Below are 20517 nucleotides of genomic sequence, written 5' to 3' on the forward strand. Positions count from 1 at the left end.
GATATATACTCTTCTATTTTTTCTGAGGGAATTTCCTGACACTTGTACAAAGTTGAATAATATTGATGGAAAACCCTTTGGATTTTTAAATTGTCTGTCAACATCTCATCTCCTTCTTGTATCTTTAAAATAAGATTTTTCTGTCGTTCTTTTCTTAATTTGTATGCTAGCAATTTCCCCAGTTCATTTGCAAATTCAAAAGTCCTTTGTTTAGCAAAATTTAATTTCCTTTCAATTTCTCTAACTGTCAACATTGACACTTGTTTCTGTAACATTTTAATTTGATTTACAGTAGAAGCTTTAGTTGGATTCTTTTTCAATTCTTCCTCTTTTTGTTTTATTTCTTCCAAGATCAATTGCATTTTCTGTTGTTTCTTCTTTTTTAATTCAGAATTACATTTAATAAAATATCCCCTCATAAATGCTTTACTTGTATCCCAAACAATATTTTCATCTGTTCCTTTATGTAAATTGTGTTCAAAAAACTCTTTTAATTTCTTCTTACATTCCTGCACTATTTTATCATTCTGTAATAAAGATTCATTTAGCCTCCATCTAAATCCAAGATTATTTTTTTTTAAAGTCAATATCACTGGATTATGATCCGAAAAGGTTTTTGGTAACACATCCATCTTGGAAATATCTTTCACTAAATTTTTAGACATCCAAATCATATCAATCCTCGAAAATGTTTTATGTCTTTCTGAAAAGTAAGTAAATTCCTTTGCATTGTCATTTATATATCTCCAAGCATCCACCAATTCTAAATTTTCCATCAATTCGAAACAGATCTTCGGCAATTTGCCCTGTGTCTCTTTAATATTTTTCTCAGAAAGTCTATCCATTTTTGGTGAAATTACCCCATTCCAATCACCCATGACACACCAATGATCATATGCAAACTCTGATAGTTTTTCCATAAGTCCAGTATAAAACCTTGTTTTATCTTCATTAGGAGCATAAATGCCCACTATCAAAATTTTTGTACCCTGAATGGTGATTTCAACTCCCACAAATCTGCCACTATCATCCAATAATATCAATTTAGGAGACAATTGTGAATTAATATAAAGAACCACACCAGTTTTTTAATCCTGCCAAAATAAATTCTTCACCCAAATTTTTACAAATTAAATATTTAGAATCTTTCTTCTTAATATGAGTTTCTTGTAAACAAATTATATCCAATTTTAATTTTTTCAAATAATGAAATACTTTCTTTCTCTTCTGCGACGAATTAGCTCCATTTATATTCCAAGTTAGATATTTGTAATCCATTTTTAAGCATGTATTTTAGAAAAGTCTGTGCCTGTTGCTCCCTTTGATCCATCATCATCCTTTTCTTCCTCTACTTGTTTCTGTTGACTTTGTTTCCCAGGAATTATATCCATATCTTTGAGTTTATCTTCTTCCATGTCTTTTGAAGCTTTTCTCAAGAAATCCCTTGCTTTTTGAACAGTATTTAATCGATACGTCTGTTGTCTAAATGTAAAAATCACTCCCTCTGGAACATCCCATCTAAATTGAATTTTACATTGTTTAAGTTTTTCTGTGAAGAAAGCGTAATCTTTTCTCTTACGTAGAAGCCTAACAGGAATTTCCTTCATCACCTGTATTTCTTTACCGTCAGTTTTGAAGACATTGTTAAAATGATGTTGCAAAACCATATCTCTGGTCCTCTTTTTTAAAAAATAAACAAGCACATCTCTTGGGATTTTTTTTATTGTTGCATATCTGGAATTAATTCTATAAACTTTGTCTGTTTCAAATTCCATCCGATCTTTGTTCCTGTCGAAGGATTTTGCCAAAACATTAACAATTTTCTCTCTGATATCTTCACCTGTTTCCTCAGGAATTGCACGGAATCTCAAGCAATGTTCTTTATCTCTAAGTTCCATAACAGCAATATAGTCCAAATTTTTTTCCAATTCCATATTTGTAATATCTATTCTATTCTCTAAGGTTTGCACCTTATCTTTAACATTTTTTACATCCTGTGTTAATTGCCCAATGTAATTTTTAATCTCACCCACTTCTGTTTTAATATGATCTTGTAAATCTTTAAAATCCTTTTTCATATTGCAAAATTCATCTTTAAGTTGTTGTCTGTCCTGTTTCATCTCTTGTTTCAACTCTTGTTTAAAATCACTAAATCCCTCCATAATTTTCTGGAACATGTCCATCCCTTCCTGTGTATCAATTGAAACTCTTCGCTCCAAAACTTTGGCTGTTTTCCTAGTTGTCATTCTTGAAAAAAAAAAAAACCTTTTCTATTATTAGCCAATGTAGAGGCAAACAGTTTCTTTTCTCCCAGAAACAAAAAAGTTAATATTCCAGACCTGTTTAACCAACACAGTTCTTATCTCCAGCACATTCAGGAATGTAAAACAAATCCAGTTCTCAGCATCCAGCAGTTAGTAAGATACACGAACAGCAGATTCGTTAAAAAAAAAATTAATCCAAAATAAAAAAAAATATTCTCAGTTATATTTCCTTCAAATAATCAAATCATCTTATCTAATAAGTTGCCTCTTATCCGTTTAATCTTTGTAATTCCAGCTTTAAGCCAGCTTTTTGTCATAAAAAATAAAGCAGGTTCTTTGAATTGCTCCCTTCTTCCTTAGCTTTGTATAATACGAAAAAAGTGTGACTCACCCAAGTTTCTGAGTTGCCGATTCGTAAACAAGTCTCTTTTATGATAGTAATTTAAGTTAGTTGATAAGATTTAGACAGAAGGAGGCTAGCTCGTTAAAAACGTTTTTAAAAGAGAAAGAAAAAAACGTCTCGCTTACTTTCAGCACAGCCTGTTGAAAATCCAGACTCAGTCTTCCGCTGCTAGAAAAGCCTTCTTATCTCAGGGGGATTCCTGATCAAATCTAGCAATCTACAGCTCGACGGAGTTCCGTGGATAATCTCTTCGGTTCCCTTTTTATCTTGGAGAACATTTACGCCAGTCAAAAATTCCTCTTGACTGGCTTTTAACTGAAATAAGCTTCCTCTGAGATAGAGCTCACTCAGAGACAATCACCAGCCAGCACTCCTTCCGGGAAGTCTCAATGCACACACATATTCTAAGAACAACATTCATAGCAAACCCTCCCCCTTGTCTCTCACTCAAGCAGGGCCGGCTCCAGGCATGATGGGGCCCTTGGGCACCAGCGTGCCCTGGGGCCCTCCACTCCCCTTCTGTGATCTGTGGAAACAGCCACAGGAGGGATCGCAGGACAGGAGCTTCTAAGCCACCTGCCATCCCATCCCATCCTCCCTGCTTCACCTACCTTTCCGCTTTTTTTGCGGCTGTACGCACTGCGCATGCGTGCCATCAACCAAGATGGCGGCAGAGGCTTCAGCCCCTTAGGGAAACCTCGGCCACCATCTTGATTGATGGCAAACCACAAAAAACAGCAGAGAAAAAGGTAAGTGAAGCGGGGGGGTGGGCAGTTCGGAAGCTCTTGTCCCGCAATCCGCGGCTCCTGTCCTGCTTTCATGGATTGCAGAAGGAGAGCAGAGGACCCTCTGTAGCTCCAGGGGCCCTCGGGCCAGTGCCCCACCTGGCTGCCCCACCTGGCTGCCCTTTAGAACCGGCTCTGCCCACCAGGCTCTCACCCTGAGGTATAGAAACCACCTTTTCCAACATAGTAGGTAATGACACTTCCCTCAACTCTCAACTGAGGAACAAAATCCATTCAAGTATCAAATATTCACCCGAAAGAAGAGCAGGCTTTCAATCACAACAGCTTGTTTGTTTGCCTTCTCTCTTCAGCACTTGCGGCAGTGCTTTTTTTTTGGCGGGCGATGGATTCCAGACCCCAAGACGACTCCAAGTGTGACACTTATTGCGCACAAAGTTGTGGGCAAATGGCAACAGCTGCAGCAGCACATAACAGTCCCTCCAAACACACACACCCAGCTTCCAGCAGCCCCTCCCCTTTTTATACCTGGAGCAGAAGCAGAGAATATGGCAAAGTTGTGGGCAAATGACAACAGCTGCAGCAGCACACAGAGTCCCTCCAAACACACACACCTAGATGTCCTTCAGCCTGATCCAGCAGGGCTCTCTGGAGAGAAAGAATATGATACATGGAATAAGGTAGCCTGCAGAGACAGGTAACCACAAAATAGGCCTGTGGCATTTTGGCTCCTGTTTTCTGAGATGACTATTCAAACACCTTCATGTTTCCAAGATTTTCCACATTATTTATCCACCCCACCCTTTTGGTCTAGACTAGAGTAAGCCAGCCTTCCCCAACAGAGGCCTGAGGTAGAAAAACCAAGGCCAGGCTTCTCCATCCTAGTGCTTGTTGTTTTTGGACTACAAGACCCATCATCCCTGATAATTGGCTGCACTGGCTGGGGCTGATGGGAGTTATAGTCCAAAATATCTAGACGATTGCTTTTTAAATGTGAACTTTAATAGGATGATTCTTCCAAACATTTACTGCTATTAGGGATGCCAAGTTCCTGGCCTGAGACTGATCCTGTATCTTTAGGAGAAGAGAAAGTCAGCCAAGTGCAGGTGTTCTTGCAACCCTGTAATGAGAAAAACCACAAGGTGGAATTCTCCCTTCCCCGTGCAAAACTTTTAAAGATACAGAAAACCTCTTGGATTGAACCTGGCAACCCTAACTGCTATACTTTTATCTGAAGAGAAATGAATACGAAACTATCTGAAATAAAATGATTTTCATCTGAAGAGTCATGAGTTTGGGCCAGTCTGGTTTGGGCTATGGGCAGCACTCTGAAGTAAGCCAGGAACTAGGAGCCAAGGGACAAAGCCAGTGGTCAGGACCAAAGAGTAAGCAGAACCAAAGCACAACCAGGAGGGAGGATAGAGAAAGAAATGGAAATTGAATGCCTTCAAGTCGATCCCAACTTATGGCTACCCTATGAATAGGGATTTCATGGTAAGCGGTATTCAGAGGGGGTTTACCATTGCCTCCCTCTGAGGCTAGTCCTCCCCAGCTGGCTAGGGCCTGCTCAGCTTGCCACAGCTGCACAAGCCAGCCCCTTCCTTGTCCACAGCTGGGGGGCAACTGGGCTCCTTGGGACTATGCAGCTTGCCCACAGCTGCACAGGTGGCAGGGCATGTAACCCCTGAGCCACTCACTGTGGGGGTGATTTTTTGCTGGCCCTTTACACCCAGGAGACACGAGTGGGGATTTGAACTCACAGACTCTGGACTCCCAGCCAGGCTCTCCTCCCCACTGTGCCATACCAAAGAAGCAAGGAAGAAGTGGGAAGTCATCCACCTTCCAGGGTGGTTTAGTGGTTAGAGTCTTGGACTAGGACTTGGGAGAACAGGATTCAAATCCCCACTCAGCCACGATGCTCACTGGATGGCCTCAGGCTAGTCATTGTCATTCAGGCAACATATCTCACAGAGTTGCTGTGAAAATAAAATGGGGATGGGGAGAACTACGTATGCTACCTTGAGCTCCTTGCAGGTAAGGTGGAATATAAACATAACAATAATAAATGAATGAATGATGAATTTTGGGTTAAGAAACGGGAGAAACCACTGTTTATGCTCAGAAAAAAGTTTATTGGAAGGCCAACATGTTTTGAAATGAAACAATATTGTGCAACAGTGGGTAGGTATCTGATTGAAAACTGTTGTTCAAGAATGCCTCTGAGAAAAGAACGCTGCTTGAAATACATGAGAACAGCCTTTCTCCAACCTAGCCCAGCTGTTTTGGACTCCATGGATGTGCCGGCTATGGCTGCTGGGAGTAATAATCCAAAACATCTGGAGGGCACCAGGTTGGGGAAGGCTGCATTAGAATTTTGGAGCAAGCCAGAAGTCGGGACTAAAGGATAACCAAATGATAACAAAACCTTCCGGTGGCTGTGTGGGGATGGCATTGCTATTGTTTATTGTTATGTCTGCTTTATTTGTTTTGTTTTAACATTGTGTAAGTCGCTTGGGGTCCTTCGGGTATCAAGCGACTAATAAATCTAATAATAATAATAATTATTATTATTATTACTACTACTAATCATAATCATAATACAAAAAACCTGTTCAGACAGACTATGTTACTTAAGGAAGGCTTAACTTAAACAGGAATCCCCTTATGCTGTTTCCAGGAGGATCAATTATCAGTCTGGGGTCTGGGATTAGTCCAGGGGAGACTCCAGGATGTGAGGATACTAAGCTGCCTATGCAGAATTGTAGAATCATAGAAGAGGAGAGTCTGAAGGGGCCTCTAAGGCCATTGAGTCCAACCCCCTGCTCAGTGCAGGAATCCAGCTTAAAGCATATCCAATAAGTGGCTGTCCAGGTGCCTCTTGAATGCCTCCAGTGTTGGAGAACCCATCACCTCCCTAGGTAATTTTTTTCATTGTTGTACTGCTCTAACAGTTAGGAAGTTTTTCCTAATGTTCAGCTGAAATCTGGCTTTCTGTAACTTGAGCCCATTGTTCTGTGTCCTGCACTCAGCTGCACACAGAGCCAAAAGTTCCCAGACTGAGTCCTGGCAGCTACTGACAAGAGTTCCAAAATACACTTTAAGATGCAACTGGTGAAGCGTTGTATCTGAGGGTAGAGACACACACGCTATTCTGCTGGTTCCAATGCATCTCCACCACTCTTTTCTGAAAATGAGGGCACACAACGCTAGTCAAGCCCTACCCGTTTTTACTGTAAAATCTGGTGGGATCAGCTTGAGTGCATTTTTTTTTAAAAAACCCATTCAAACAGATTTTGCAACTGATTGCAGGATCAACCCATTCCTCCTCCAGGTGTGGCCAATGGAAACGCTTTGCTGTAGGCGACTGGTGCATTCACATCCTCTAGCGGTTCTCACAATGCTGCAGGACACACAAAGCGTTGCTCAAGAAAGGAGGGGTCTGCAGTTTGCACTAGAATTTTTATGTGATCGTTAGACAAATAGATGGCTGCATTTCCCATTCTGAAATGATATTCATTTTAGCCAAGGTAGCACAGGCAGCTGTTTAATCTGCCCTACCGTCTACCGCTAGCAGCCTCATCCTAGAAGCATATCCATGTAACAGCAGTGCTAGCATCTATTTTTAAAATACAAAACAATTGTATGCTAGTATTCCACAACTGCTTCCCAAAACCACTAGGGGCAGCTATTCCATCACCTTTTCTGAAAAGCAACCAACCTAGAGCTCTAAATAAATCACTTTCTATCTAATAGTATATGAGAAGATCGTTCTCAGGCCTGCTACACAGGCGGCAGTAATAATCCTTGCAGTTTGTAGCACTGCTTCAAGATCTGCAGTAAAGCGTTTGTCCCTGTAAAAGACATTAAATGTCATTCTCGACTTCTCCTTTAAGCAATGCAAGCTCACAACTGGTCACCATGGTAACTACAGGCTGTCCAGTATGTACAACGTACTTCATAAGAACCAGAAGCTGTGCATGAGAGATGCTTAAAATATACAAATAAGATGTAATAATAATCTCCTTAACTAGAACACACTCTTCAAGTGCTGGGACTAGGGTTGCCAGGTCTCCGTTTTTCTGCCGGAGTCTCAGGGAAAATGGGGCCGTCTCCGGCCTCCGGCCATATGTCAGTCAAACTGGTGGATCTCCGGCTTTGTAGCGGCCCCCTCAGCCACGCATGCGTGAAGAGGCGGTGGCTGTGGAGGCCAGGCTGGGCTGGCTCCTCCTTAGGCAGTTCCCCTGCTCCAGAAATGAAAAGAACTCTTTCCGGTGGCAGCTCAAGCTTAGCAGACCCGCAGAGCTGGCTCGCCCGGTGGAGAGAAGGCAGCGACTCTCGCCTGGATTCAGACATCCCAATTGCTTCGGCTAGCGGAGCCCAAATGCACAGGAAACTGTTCAAGGTGAGGCTGCCTTGATTTAGCCCTGTCCACTTTGGAACCCGTTTCCTCGCTTTCGTGTTATGTCTGGCCCCGAGATCTCCCTCCCCCCCCGTCGCTTCTCCCTTTCTCTCTCCGCCCACCCACTTTCCCTGGTAATAACAACACGTATGCCCTCCTGCCCACATTCTAGCAACCGGGAATGTGCCAAGCGCTGCAGCAGGCAGCTGCTGCCACCCACTCGCCTTGCCTTGCCTTGCCCTGTCCCCTCGCGCAATGCAACGGACCCCCACCCCGGAATCCTGCGCCCCCTCCTCTTTCCCTTGGGAAAAAGGGGTGAGCCGGCGAGGAAGGGGGCTCTCTTTCAGCCTCCCCCCCTCAATTCAGGGCTCCCAAAGGCTCCCTGTCTCCTCTCCCCGCACGCCAAGCCCCCGATCGGGGGGGGCAAGGCTGGCATCGGCCGGCCTCCCTTCCCTTCCCCTCGCCTGCTGGTCCCCGGCCGGCCCGTGCGGTGCCTGGGGTGCGTGCCTCCGCCGCTGCGATGCAGCCACTTGCGGCTGTCAACCTGTCGCTCAGCCCCTCCCTGCCGATTGCAGCTCTCACACACTCACACGCACCCGCTCTCACACACACGGTGCCGGGAGGGAGCGCGGCAGCACAGTCAGACAGGCGGAGCCGGACTCGGCGAACCTGGCGGGCGAACACTCACGCCTGGAGCTGCCACCGTGCGTGCGTGCGTGCCCACACACCGAGCGAGGCAGCCCGAGCCGCTGCTATAGTCCGAGCGGGAGCTGCAGCTGCAGCTTCTCTGAGCAGCATGCACTGGGAGGGTGGCGTGGGTAGCTTGCTGGCTGGCCAGCTGATGCCAGCCTTGCCCCCCCCGATCGGGGGCTTGGCGGGTGGGGAGAGGAGACCGGGAGACTTTGGGAGCCCTGACTGTGCCGCCGCGCTCCCTCCTGGCACCGTGTGTGTGAGAGCGGGTGCGTGTGAGTGTGTGAGAGCTGCAATCGGCAGGGAGGGGCTGAGCGAGAGATTGACAGCCGCAAGTGGCTGCATCGCAGCGGCGGAGGCGCGCACCCCAGGCACCGCACGGGCCAGCCGGGGACCAGCAGGCGAGGGGAAGGGAAGGGAGGCCAGCCGATGCCAGCCTTGCCCCCCCCAATCGGGGGCTTGGCAGGCGGCGAGAGGAGACAGGGAGCCTTTGGGAGCCCTGAATTGAGGGGGGGAGGCTGAAAGAGAGCCCCCTTCCTCGCCGGCTCACCCCTTTTTCCCAAGGGAAAGAGGAGGGGGCACAGGATTCCGGGGCGGGGGTCCGTTGCATTGCGCGAGGGGGCAGGGCAAGGCAAGGCGAGTGGGTGGCAGCAGCTGCCTGCTGCAGCGCTTGGCACATTCCCGGTTGCTAGAATGTCGGCAGGAGGGCATACATGTCGTTATTACCAGGGAAAGGGGGCGGGCGGAAAGAGAAAGGGAGAAGCGAAGGGGAGGGGAGGGAGATCTCGGGGCCAGACATAACACGAAAGCGAGGAAATGGGTTCCAAAGTGGACAGGGAAGGACACACTGTTCACTGTGGACTTTCACCGTTAAAACCATTTGGAACAGAAAAAAGATCAGAAGAGCTCTGTATTGCTAATTATAATAAGGAGTTTTGTAAAGACTGCACTAAAGAGTATCAGAGAAGCTATTGTATAGTGACCAGCACTATGGAAGCCCCAAGAGTGTTGACATCAAAAGTGAAGGAAAACCTCTACATAATAACAAAGAAAAACAACAAATTTTGTGGAGGCATGTTGGGAATGCTAGTGAAATGGACAATGGAGAGGAGGACAGTGGATACTCCTCTTTGTTGGCCAGTCAGCACGAGCCCACAGATAATGACGACAGTATGCTACTGGCAGGAAACATAAGTGATACACATATATGCATATTCTTTATCTTTTAAGGAGGCAAGTCCTAAATGGGGGGTGGGGGAGAGAGAACACACACCTCTGCATTATTTTAGAACAATGAAATGGTATATAAATAGTCCCCTGAAAATATATATAGGTGACATTGTGTACTTTGTAAAGCCAGAAGCAAGTAAGCTAGATTAAATGTTCCCTAAAAGTGTTGGACTGTGACCTGGGAGACCAGGGTTTGAATCCCCACCCAGCCATGAAGCTCCCTGGGTGACCTTGGGCCAGTCACTGCCTCTCAGACTCAGAGGAAGGCAATAGTAAACCACCTCTGTCTGAATACTGCTTACCATGAAGATCCTATCTGGGATCAACTTAAAGGCAGTCCATTTCCATTTTGCATCACCCTAAGCTTGTGAGAAAGAATGACCTTGTCACTTCAGATGGACCTAGGAACACCCTATTTTAGATAAGATTTCTATTTTAATCTCCAGAGAATTTTTTTTTTAATGGTATGCTCCAAGCAACTGTGGTTGATACAATGTATCATGTTTAATGATGTCACTAGGGCCCACCCCGTGACATCACTAGGGCCCGCCCCGTGACATCACTAGGGCCCGCCCCGTGACATCACTAGGGCCCGCCCCGTGACATCACTAGGGCCCGCCCCGTGACATCACTAGGGCCCGCCCCGTGACATCACTAGGGCCCGCCCCATGACTAGGGCCCACCCTGTGACATCACTAGGGCCCACCCCATGACGTCACTAGGGCCCGCCCCATTTTCTCAGGTTTTTGGATGGTTCCGACCTGGCAACCCTAGCTGGGACCTATCTGAGACATGACAATAGGCTACTAACGCTATGGCAACTTGTTCCTCAATCAATTTGCTTGGAAGTGTAGTACAAGACCTTAGACTTTCAAAACAGCACCTTCACTGATACGCTAGGAGGTTTGTGTGTATGTGTATATCTATATCTAAAGAGAGAGACTGGAATTTATATATACCTTATGAAAAAACATGAAGGTACAGATTTCTCTGTGTCAGAAATACAGGGGGGAAATGCCTCTGGATCTCTTTAAGAACATAACATAAGAAGAGGTTTATTACGTCAATAGGTTGGAGACTGCGGTTTAGTTGAGGTCAGGGAACAGAAGGGCAGAGTGGGGGGCCCTGGCCTCCTCGCCCTGCTGCCGAACTCGCCCTGCTGCCGAACTCGCCTTGACGCTTTGTCAGCTGGGGCTCCCTCTAGCTTGTGGAGCAGGCTCCCTCGCTAGGTGCTCTGACTTTATATGTGTGGCTGGTTCCTCCCAGCTACTGCTGCCAGCCAATGATGTGTTACTTGAGGCTGATGGCTCAACTATCAGCTGGGGCTTAACTCTTTAGTATTATCTCAGGCTTCCTTCCTTTGAAGGCAGGAAGGCAGGCTTCCTTCCTGAGCGAGGGGCGGGGCTGTTTAAGCTTTTGGCTGCTTTTAATCTCAGCAAGGGGCTGCGACTTCCAGGCAAGTCTTTTGTGTTTGTTGTTTTCCCACCTAGAACAGCCTGACCTTTCTTTAACCTAGGGAAACAGAGCTTGTGGTTGTGTTTCAGGAAGGCTGAAGCTGCCCTTTTTAGCAAGGACTGAGTATGTGTCGGTGGAGTTTCCTTTTCCCCCTTCTCTCCGACTGGAATTTAGCCTTGTTTACAGTGTCCCCTGAAGCTTTCCTGCTAGGGTGATGTTGAACACTAGCTTTCTATAAGCTTCCTTCTCCTAGGATCTGTCTCCTAAGATATAGGTTCTTTCAGGATTTGGCTCCTAGCTCAGGGTGACCTTAGGCTGCCCTTATTGCTTATTTCTCTGAACTGTTTTAATTCAATTAAATAATGGACTAAATGGGAGCTACTTACCCTCTTTTTGCTCTGCTGCTTAACTTGCCTTGACGCTTTGTCAGCTGGGGCCTTGACGCTTCGTCAGCTGGGGCTCCCTCTAGCTCTTTGAATTGGATGGATTTATTTCCCAATAAATATGTTAAAGGTATCAATCCAAACTTATGAAGCTGCCTGATATTGTGCCACGCTTTGTACATGTGCCCAGTACTCTCTGCTCTGACCAACCCTTTCCCAGCCCTCCTACACCCGTGATTCTTTTGTTTGCTTTTAGCATTTAAAGCTCTAAACAACCTGGGATCAGGTTACCTAAGGGACTCCCTTGCCAGTGGAGGCCCCTGGTTAAGGGCAGGTGGGGCACTGCTCACTCTAACCACCCTAAATCTCCGAACCTATAGCCCAGTCCATTCCTTACATTCATATTCAATGCAGTAGCTCACATTTAGAGACACTCTGGACTTGTTTCTGTCCATCTTCTGTTCTGACCCATCATCTCTGGATGGATAGCACAGCCGATCACAATCATTGCTATGGTCCCACCCCTGTCTCCAGGGTTAAAATTCTAGTAGGAGTAGCTTAGGGAGAGAGGGATCGGTTCCCTCAGCACCTCCAGGAGCTCCAGGTAGGTCTTGGCCCTAGCCCCCATGGGCCTTTTGCTGACTGTTGGGAGAGGAAGAGGAAGAGGAGGAGGATGGTTGTCATGGCAGGGTGGTAGGCCCTGGCCCTGGCCCTGATGAGCCTTTTGCTGACTGTTGGAGAGGGGGGAGGAGGAGGGAAAAGCAGGAACCAAACGGATCACTCTGTGTGTGGGGGGAGTAATTGATGTTTTGCATCTAATCACATGTAGCTTGAAAGAAAAGAGTGGCTACTGTGTTCTCTGTGTGTGTGTGTAGACAGGCAGAAGGAGAGAGCCCTCTTACAGGCTTTAATTTGCCTGTAAACACTATTTCAGACACTGTTCTCTGACTACAGTTTGGTCATAGATTATAGCAGGGTTGGGAACCTCAGGCACTTTGGCCTTCAGACTCCCTAGATCACATTCTTCCTTCACCTGCTCTGCACCATCCTTGAGTGCTTTTGCAAGGCTGGAATGTGACCTTGAACTGTTGCTTGCTTGGATGCATGGATGGAGGTTGGACAGACGTGTGCATCCAGGTGTTGTTGTTGTTGTTGATGATGATGATAATAATATACCCCACCCTTCTTCCTAGAAGGAGCCCTGGGCAGAAAACAAAAACACCAAATATCTAAAACATCTTAAAAACAAAAAGACTTTAAAACATATTAAAACAACTTTAAAAACATCTTAGAGAAGCCAGTGTGGGGTAGTGGTTAGAGTGTTGGACTATGACCTGGGAGACCATTCTCACACAGCCATGAAGCTCACTGGGTGACCTTGGGCCAGTCACTGCCTCTCAGCCTCAGAGGAAGGCAATAGTAAATCCCCTCTGAATACCGCTTACCATGAAAACCCTATTCGTAGGGTCGCCATAAGTCGGAATCGACTTGAAGGCAATACATTTCCATTCCAAAAACATCTTAAAAGGCAATTCCAACACAGACCCAGACTAGGATAAGGTCTCTACTTAAAAGACTCTTGAAAGAGGAAGATCTTCAGCAGGTGCCAAAAAGATAACAGAGATGGTGCCTGACTAATATTTCAGGGGAGAGAATTCCAAAGTGCCCGTGCTACAAAGTGTTGGTTATATGGAAATCTCGGACTTTGTGTGGTTGACATGTATTCTGCTGTACAGAGTCACATCTACTGCTCACCCACTTTTGTCTCTGGCTCCACCCCCCACTGGCATGCGACTCTCAGAAGAGAGAATGCGGCCCTCAGAATGAAAAAGGTTCCCTGGCCCTGCATTATATCCTTGAAGCTTTATTCACTCCCCCCCCTTCATCATTAGCAGGTACCAATCAGTTCTATTCTGTGCTGAAATCAAAGGGAATTTTGTTTGTGGGCTTCTAGTCTGGATGACAGGCTTTACTTGTACAAAAGCTATACAAATAGCTTGAGGGAGCTATTCTATAAATTGAGAGGAGCAGGCAGGACTGACACAACAAAATAATATTTTGTCTAAGACCCCCTAATGAACTTGGGGTTTCATCATTAACTCACACTCTTAGCCCCTACCAGCTCTTGTATTACATCTCCATATTTTATTTCATAATCCGTATCTTGACCAAATGATGGCTATTAGCAAAACAGAAGCTTCATAAATATCCATTGATCTCGAAACAGATCATCCTGCTGGGATGGAGTTATTTATTTATTTCTATCTATCCCACCCTTCCTCCTAGAAGGAGCCCAGGGCAGCAAACAAAAGCACTAAAAACACTCGAAAACATCTTAAAAACAAAAGATTTTAAAACATATTAAAACAAAACATTTTTGAAAATATATTAAAACAAAGCATCTTTAAAAACATTGAAACAAAAAATCTTTAAAAACATAAAAAAAAGCTTTGAAAACATCTAAAAGAGTAATTCCAACACAGGAGTAGACTGAGATAAGGTCTCTGCTTAAAAAACTTGTTGGGAACAGGATGCTGGACTAGATGGGCCACTGGCCTGATCCAGCAGGCTCTTCTTATGTTCTTATGTTCTTAAAGAGGAAGGTCTTCAGTAGGTGCCAAAAAGATAACACAGATAGTGCCTGCCTAATATTTAAGGGGAGGGAATTCCAAAGAGTTGGTGTCACAACACTAAAAGTCTGCTTCCTATGTTGCGCGGAACATATCTGTAGGAGGCCCAGATCTGTCACTTTCGGTTCTCTTGGTTTCTCATTTTTCCAATCTTAAATTCAGCTCTCCACATTTCTGCAGCAATGTGCAGGGTTTTTTTCAAAAAATCCTCATGAAAATTCGTCAACATTTTAGCACTCATTTCTCCTAATAAACACATTTTTGTAAGCAGTTTTGACTAGTATACATATTTTTGCAAGCAATTTCTCAGCATATAATGTAATTTTGTATGTTATTGTCACGAATATATTCATTTTTTTGCCCGCTTTCCCCTAACATATGCATTTCTGTAAACATTGTTTGGTTGGCGAACTGCATTACAAACTTCAAATAAGTGTGAATTTCAAAGAATGGTTATGTTTCCGTTCTCATATTGTTTTGGAAAGTTTGAATTTGATGGATTCAGCTTTAAATGAGAACTGAAGTGAATTTCTCTGATAGTGGAGGTAGTACTAGAGATGTGAATGCCACGGGGGGGGAGAATGGGGGGGAACCGTGGCATTCTGAGTTTTTTTGCTGAATTCTTCTGTTGTTGTTTTTTCTGGAAAATACAGGGGGAAATTGAGAAAAAATGGGGGAAAGTGGGTTCCCCCCCAACTTTCTAGTTTTTTTTCCAGACGTTCACATACCATCATGACTAATACTTCATGAATTTGTCTAATCCCCTTTTAAAGCCATCTAAGCTGGTGGCCTTCATCCAAATTTATGGCAGCAAGTTCCATAGTTTAACTATGTGCTATGTGAAGAGATACTTGCTAATGTCCTGAATCTTCCATCATTCAGCATGCTTTATATTATTACATTTACATTTATATCCCATCTTTCTGCCAAGGAATGCAAGGTAGTGACCACAATTCCCCAATTTTATCCTTGCACCATTTTATCCTGATCCCTTACTGGCACTGTTGCAGATGCCACATAACAATTGTTCTGCACTTGTAATTAATCATTGTTTTAGTGTGGCAGCACCTACACTTTTGAACTCCCTGTCTTCACTGTATTATTTTTTGGTGCCTGCTTAAAACATTTCTTTTTAGGCTAACCTATCCAGACCAGAGCTTGGAAGTAATTAATTACAAGCAACGAATTACTTGTAATTCATTACTTTAATGAGGGATGAGTGGGTAATTCCTTTACATTTTGATTGTAATAGAACTAGGAATAATTTTATTACTTTTGTGAAGTAATGTTTCCAGCATTACTTTTGGGCATTACTTGGGGGGAGGGAAGCAGGGGAAGTCTTCTGCTCCTCTGATTTGTGGATGAAAATCATGTGCCTCAAACTGGGCTTCTGTGCAGCGTCGCTCTTCCCTCGTGCTCTGTGGGTGGGTAGGAGGCGACGAGGGAGGAGGTGGAGAGTGAGACGGGGTGGAGTGGAGTTTTTAAAAGTAATCTTCCAAGCTCTGATCCAGACACATAGATGTTGATGTGCTTTAAATCTCTTTTTAGTTCACTGCTGCTTTAATTATCTTTTACATTAATTACTTGTTTTTAACTGATTTTTTAAATGTTTCTTGTAAGCTGCTTGGCGTTTTTCTTACAGTCAGGCAGTATATAAATTTTGTTAAATAAATAGAGGAAAATAAACAACCCTTTGAGGTAAGTTAGGGTGAGAGAGAGAGATTGGCCCACAATCACACAGTGAGCTTCACGGCTGAGTAGGGATTTGAACCCTCATCTCTCCGGTCCTAGTCCAACATACTAACCATTATGCTACAGTGGCTTTATTTGGTGATCCTAGGTTCTAATATGTGTTCTAAATCCCAGAGAACATTATAAACAAGGGCAAGACTATCACTATATACAGAATGTACCTAACTGTGCATTCTCCTCAACTTTATTCAATAATCTAGTTCAGGGGGAAGCCTGCAATATGCTCATGGACTGCAGAGATTTCAGTATCTCGTTGATGGTGCTAATTCAATTACAAGCCAGCAGATGATGCTCAAGTCAAAAGGAGGAGCTATTTAACATTGTCCTCTCACATCATGTGCCGTAAGCAGTTGAGTCATACTAAAATCTTTATACCAAAGACATCATTTACTCTCAGTGAGTCAGCTACAGGCCCTTTTCTTAAAAAAAAAAATCTGTTAGTGTAATTTGATAAGAGAACTGCACAACACAAAACAGAAGAGCAAGAGATTTATTCCTGTCTGTACTAATCTACCACCTAGATGCAACCACCAAAAATAAAAGCAGAACGTCAGAGGGAGAGAGAGATTCAGAATTACATGTCTGTTGGTAGTCTCAAAGTGCCTTCGTTTCATATGGGCTCAAGCTAGCAAACTCTGGCCATGAAGAGTTTTATGGAAACAGTGGCTATTACAGGGCAACAGCCCCTGGTGATTGGCCTGAAATACTGTAGGATTCCATCTGGCCAGCAGCTAGGGATGGAAGGATCTGCCAATTTCTGTTCTCCCAGTTTCCCATTTTTCCAATCTTAAATTCAGTTCTCCACATTTCTGCAGCAATTTGCCATTTTTTTAAAAAATATCCTCATGAATTTTTTTCAGCATTTTAGCACAGATTTCTCATATGCAATTTTTGTATGCAATTTTGACTAATGTACACATTTGTTGCAAGCAATTTCTCCTAATATAATGCAATTTTGTATGTTATTGTCACGAATGTATTCATTTTTATGCACACTTGCCCCTACTATGTGCATAGTATAATCACACTTTACCCAAAATATTTACAAATTGTTGGGCTGGGGAACCACATTTCAAAATTTGGGTGAGTGTGACTTTTGAATATGTTTTGATTATTCTGTTATTTCGGAAAGTGTGAATTCAATTGATTGAGCTTTAAATGTGAACTGAATCTAATTTCTCCCCCATCCCTTCCAGCAGCTTAATTTAAGCCAGGACCATTTCTGTCACAAGTGGCCACCATCATAAACAGTGTTATTTAGTGTTTAGAGTGTTGGACTATGGCCCTGGAAGTTGCATGTTTAAATTCTAAATCGGCTATGAAGCTCACCTAGTAACCTTGAGTCACTATTTCTTGCCCTAAGCTACCTCACGGGGGTGCCGCAAGGATAAAATCAGGAGGAAGGGAACAATGTCAGCTACTTTGAACTCCTTGAAGGAAACCTGGGAAATAAATGTAATAATTAAATACATTTGTGCTGGAAGATGATACAATGCTCAAATTCTAGGACAAAAGCAGGGGGCCCTTTGTAAAATCCACAGACCACAGGCACTGACATTCCCCAATTTTAACCAAATCATGGCCCCCATAACTTTCTTAAAGACAGTAGCTACAGGGAAATCACAAAAGGTAAGAGGGCCAGATAATTTGAGCACTGAGATAAAGTCTTCAAAAAGCAGCCAGCCCCCTAAACATTTCATTAAGTATGCATCCCTTTTAAAGTGAAATGGCTATTTTTTAATTAACAAAGGGTTAAATAAAATCTATATTTTAAAAATATACCTTTGTCGTTAAGGCTATCATGCTGGTTGTTGATTGCTATAAGAAGAAATAGTTAAATGGAGCATCTCTGCTTTTTTACAATTAAATTATCTTAACCATATCCCGTAATACTGCAATTAACGCACACTTTTAATACTATTTTTTTAAAAAAATGTTAAGATAGTAATAACAGAATTACATGTTGCAGTCAAGTCTTTTCTACAGAGATTTCTGTGACGTATTGCTATTTAATGAAAAGTACTACCCCGCACTATTAAGATACACTGTTAATATTGTTGTGAGTTTGGGGCTTGGAATGGATAATTCCTGAGTCCTCTTCCAGCCTCTTATTTGGAATCCTGTGCCCTGGGGGAGGGGCTGGCTCTGCTGGCCAGATGAGTTCCTTTTGTTAAGCTAATAGGGTGGCCAGTTTGCTAATGGGTCTTTCAGGTGCCCAGTAACTGGTGAATGGGCCAGGAAGATCCTTTTGTCACTGAAACTCTTCAGGAGACCCTTCCCCCCCCTCCTGGCGGCTAGCAGAGGTTTGTGCTTTGAGTGTGTTTAGAGTTGTCTGGGAATGCCTGGGAACTGGAGGCAGGCAGAGAGGCTGGCTCTCTGCACCTTGGCTTTAGGATGCCTCCTGCAACCCTGATGGAAAAGCTGGATATTGGACTGCTGATGCCTTGAACCCCTCCATCCTAAGCTCAGGTTGGAATGTGTGTAAATAAACAAACCATATTTCATAAAGACACCACAGTCTCCGCTGACCTTCTTCCCAAAGGAAACCAAACCCTGGATGAGCGCAGGGACCCCTGAAATCTCACCTCTCGGAGATTGGGGAGGCACGCAACAATATGTTCATCTTCATTTATTCTTTCTCATGGATTCTACAGTGATGCTCTTCCTTGTAGTCTACAATTAAACTACAATTTGCTGTGAAAACTCTCAGAATATCTGCCCATCAACTGTACTTGATCCACAAGTAGGTCTGTAACTCAATGATAGAGCATTTGCTTTGCATGCAGAAAGTCCCAGGTTCAATTCCCCAGCATCTTCAGATTGTTCTGGAAAAGACCCCTGTCTTGAGAAATGCTTCTAGTCAGTGTTAACAGTACTGAGCTAGATGGATCAATGGCCTGACTTAATATAAGGCACTTTCCTATGTTACTCCGTAGCAGAAAGGAATATTACCCTGTTTTCAACTGCTCTCTATTTGATCATAATAACCTTTCTCACAGCTAATCTCTTGCAAAATTTACCTTGGACTATTAATTACACTATCCTGTTCAGCAGCTTAGTCCTTCCATTCTTCTGTTCATTGCCTGGTGCATTATTTTTGTAAGCCAATGCAGGGCCACTGACACACAGATAGAAAGGGCCCATTTCTACCGGACCTGGGGCAGTAGGAGCCCCAAATATTAACTTTTTTTTAAAAAGTAAGTTTCTAGGTGCTCTAGAAAAAAAAGTTATACACCAAAATGTGAGCTGCTCTTCCCACAATTTATATTAAATGAGTTGGCTGGCTGCTCTAATCCCACCCTTTCAGGTTTTTAGCCAATGAGTAAAGTCAGACCTGTGATTGATAGGGGATTTGTAGAACACTAGACAATAGCTAGAAACCCTTGCAAATGCTGAAAAGAGCTGCCTTTTCCTGCTTGTCTCTGCATATTGGTTAATGATATGCATGTGCACATCATGTGAGCTGAGTAAGCTTATAGCTTTCAGCAGCAGCACGTGTGCCTGCCTGTTCACTTTTCTCTCTCTGGGCACATTCAGCACGAGGTCCACAAGATCAAAGAAGCACACACAGCATATCAGGATCTTAGTAGGCATGCACAGTAAACAATGTCGATGATGATAATAAAAGCATACATGCAGTTTTTTATTATTATTTGCAAAAATAGAATATTATACATTCTATCTTTCAAATAATTTTTGAACAGAAATAAAAAAGTGTACATGAAACTTGTGATGCCACTATAATGTGTTACGGTTTTCTAAATATAACGAGTCATATGAATTTAAATTTTCCTGGGCTGCTGAACAGGGCAGTTTATTTGTCTGATTCATAGCCTGTTTTGAAAACCTTCCCAACATGAGGCTTTAATCCTATACTCTCTTTTCTGGGAGTAAAGCTGCAATTCTGATCCATCAGACCTGGGAGGTTTTTTTAAAAATGTTTGTAAAGCTTTTTAAAAAATGTTTTTAAAGATGCTTTGTTTTAATAAGTTTTTAATGGTTGTTGTGTTTTAATATATTTTAAAGTTTGTTTTTATGATGTTTTAGGGTGGTTTTGGTGCCTTTGTTTGCCGCCCTGGGCTCTTACTGGGAGAAAGAGCAGGATATAAATCGAATGAATAAATAAATAAATCCCACTGAATTCAATAGGACTTACTTTTGAGTAGACATGGTTGGGATTGTGCTGTAAATTAATGCAATTTTTGAGTAGAGATAACATAGGATTATGTTGTTAATCTCTCTCTCTCCTCCTCCCCCAATCCTATTTTTAAGGCAATTAGGTAGGGCTTACTTAAGTGTCACTTGTTATTTGGCAGGAAACTAATAATGTATTTTTTATTTTTTTTTATGTTCTGGAATGACCAAATGTTGACAATAACCTATTGTATGAGCTGTATGCATGTTTACATCTCCAGAGTGTGTGCATGGAATCTTTCCAACAAACCTGTGTGAAAGGTTAGACAGAGAATTTGTTCAGTCAAACTGCACAGTTTTTTTAGCTGCTATCTTTTTAATGTTATTTTAATGTTTAAACGTTCTTTAATAATTATATGATTATGGTTTTTAAA

This window comes from Rhineura floridana, chromosome 3, assembly GCF_030035675.1.
Source record: "Rhineura floridana isolate rRhiFlo1 chromosome 3, rRhiFlo1.hap2, whole genome shotgun sequence".
Classification (NCBI taxonomy): Eukaryota; Metazoa; Chordata; class Lepidosauria; order Squamata; family Rhineuridae; genus Rhineura; species Rhineura floridana.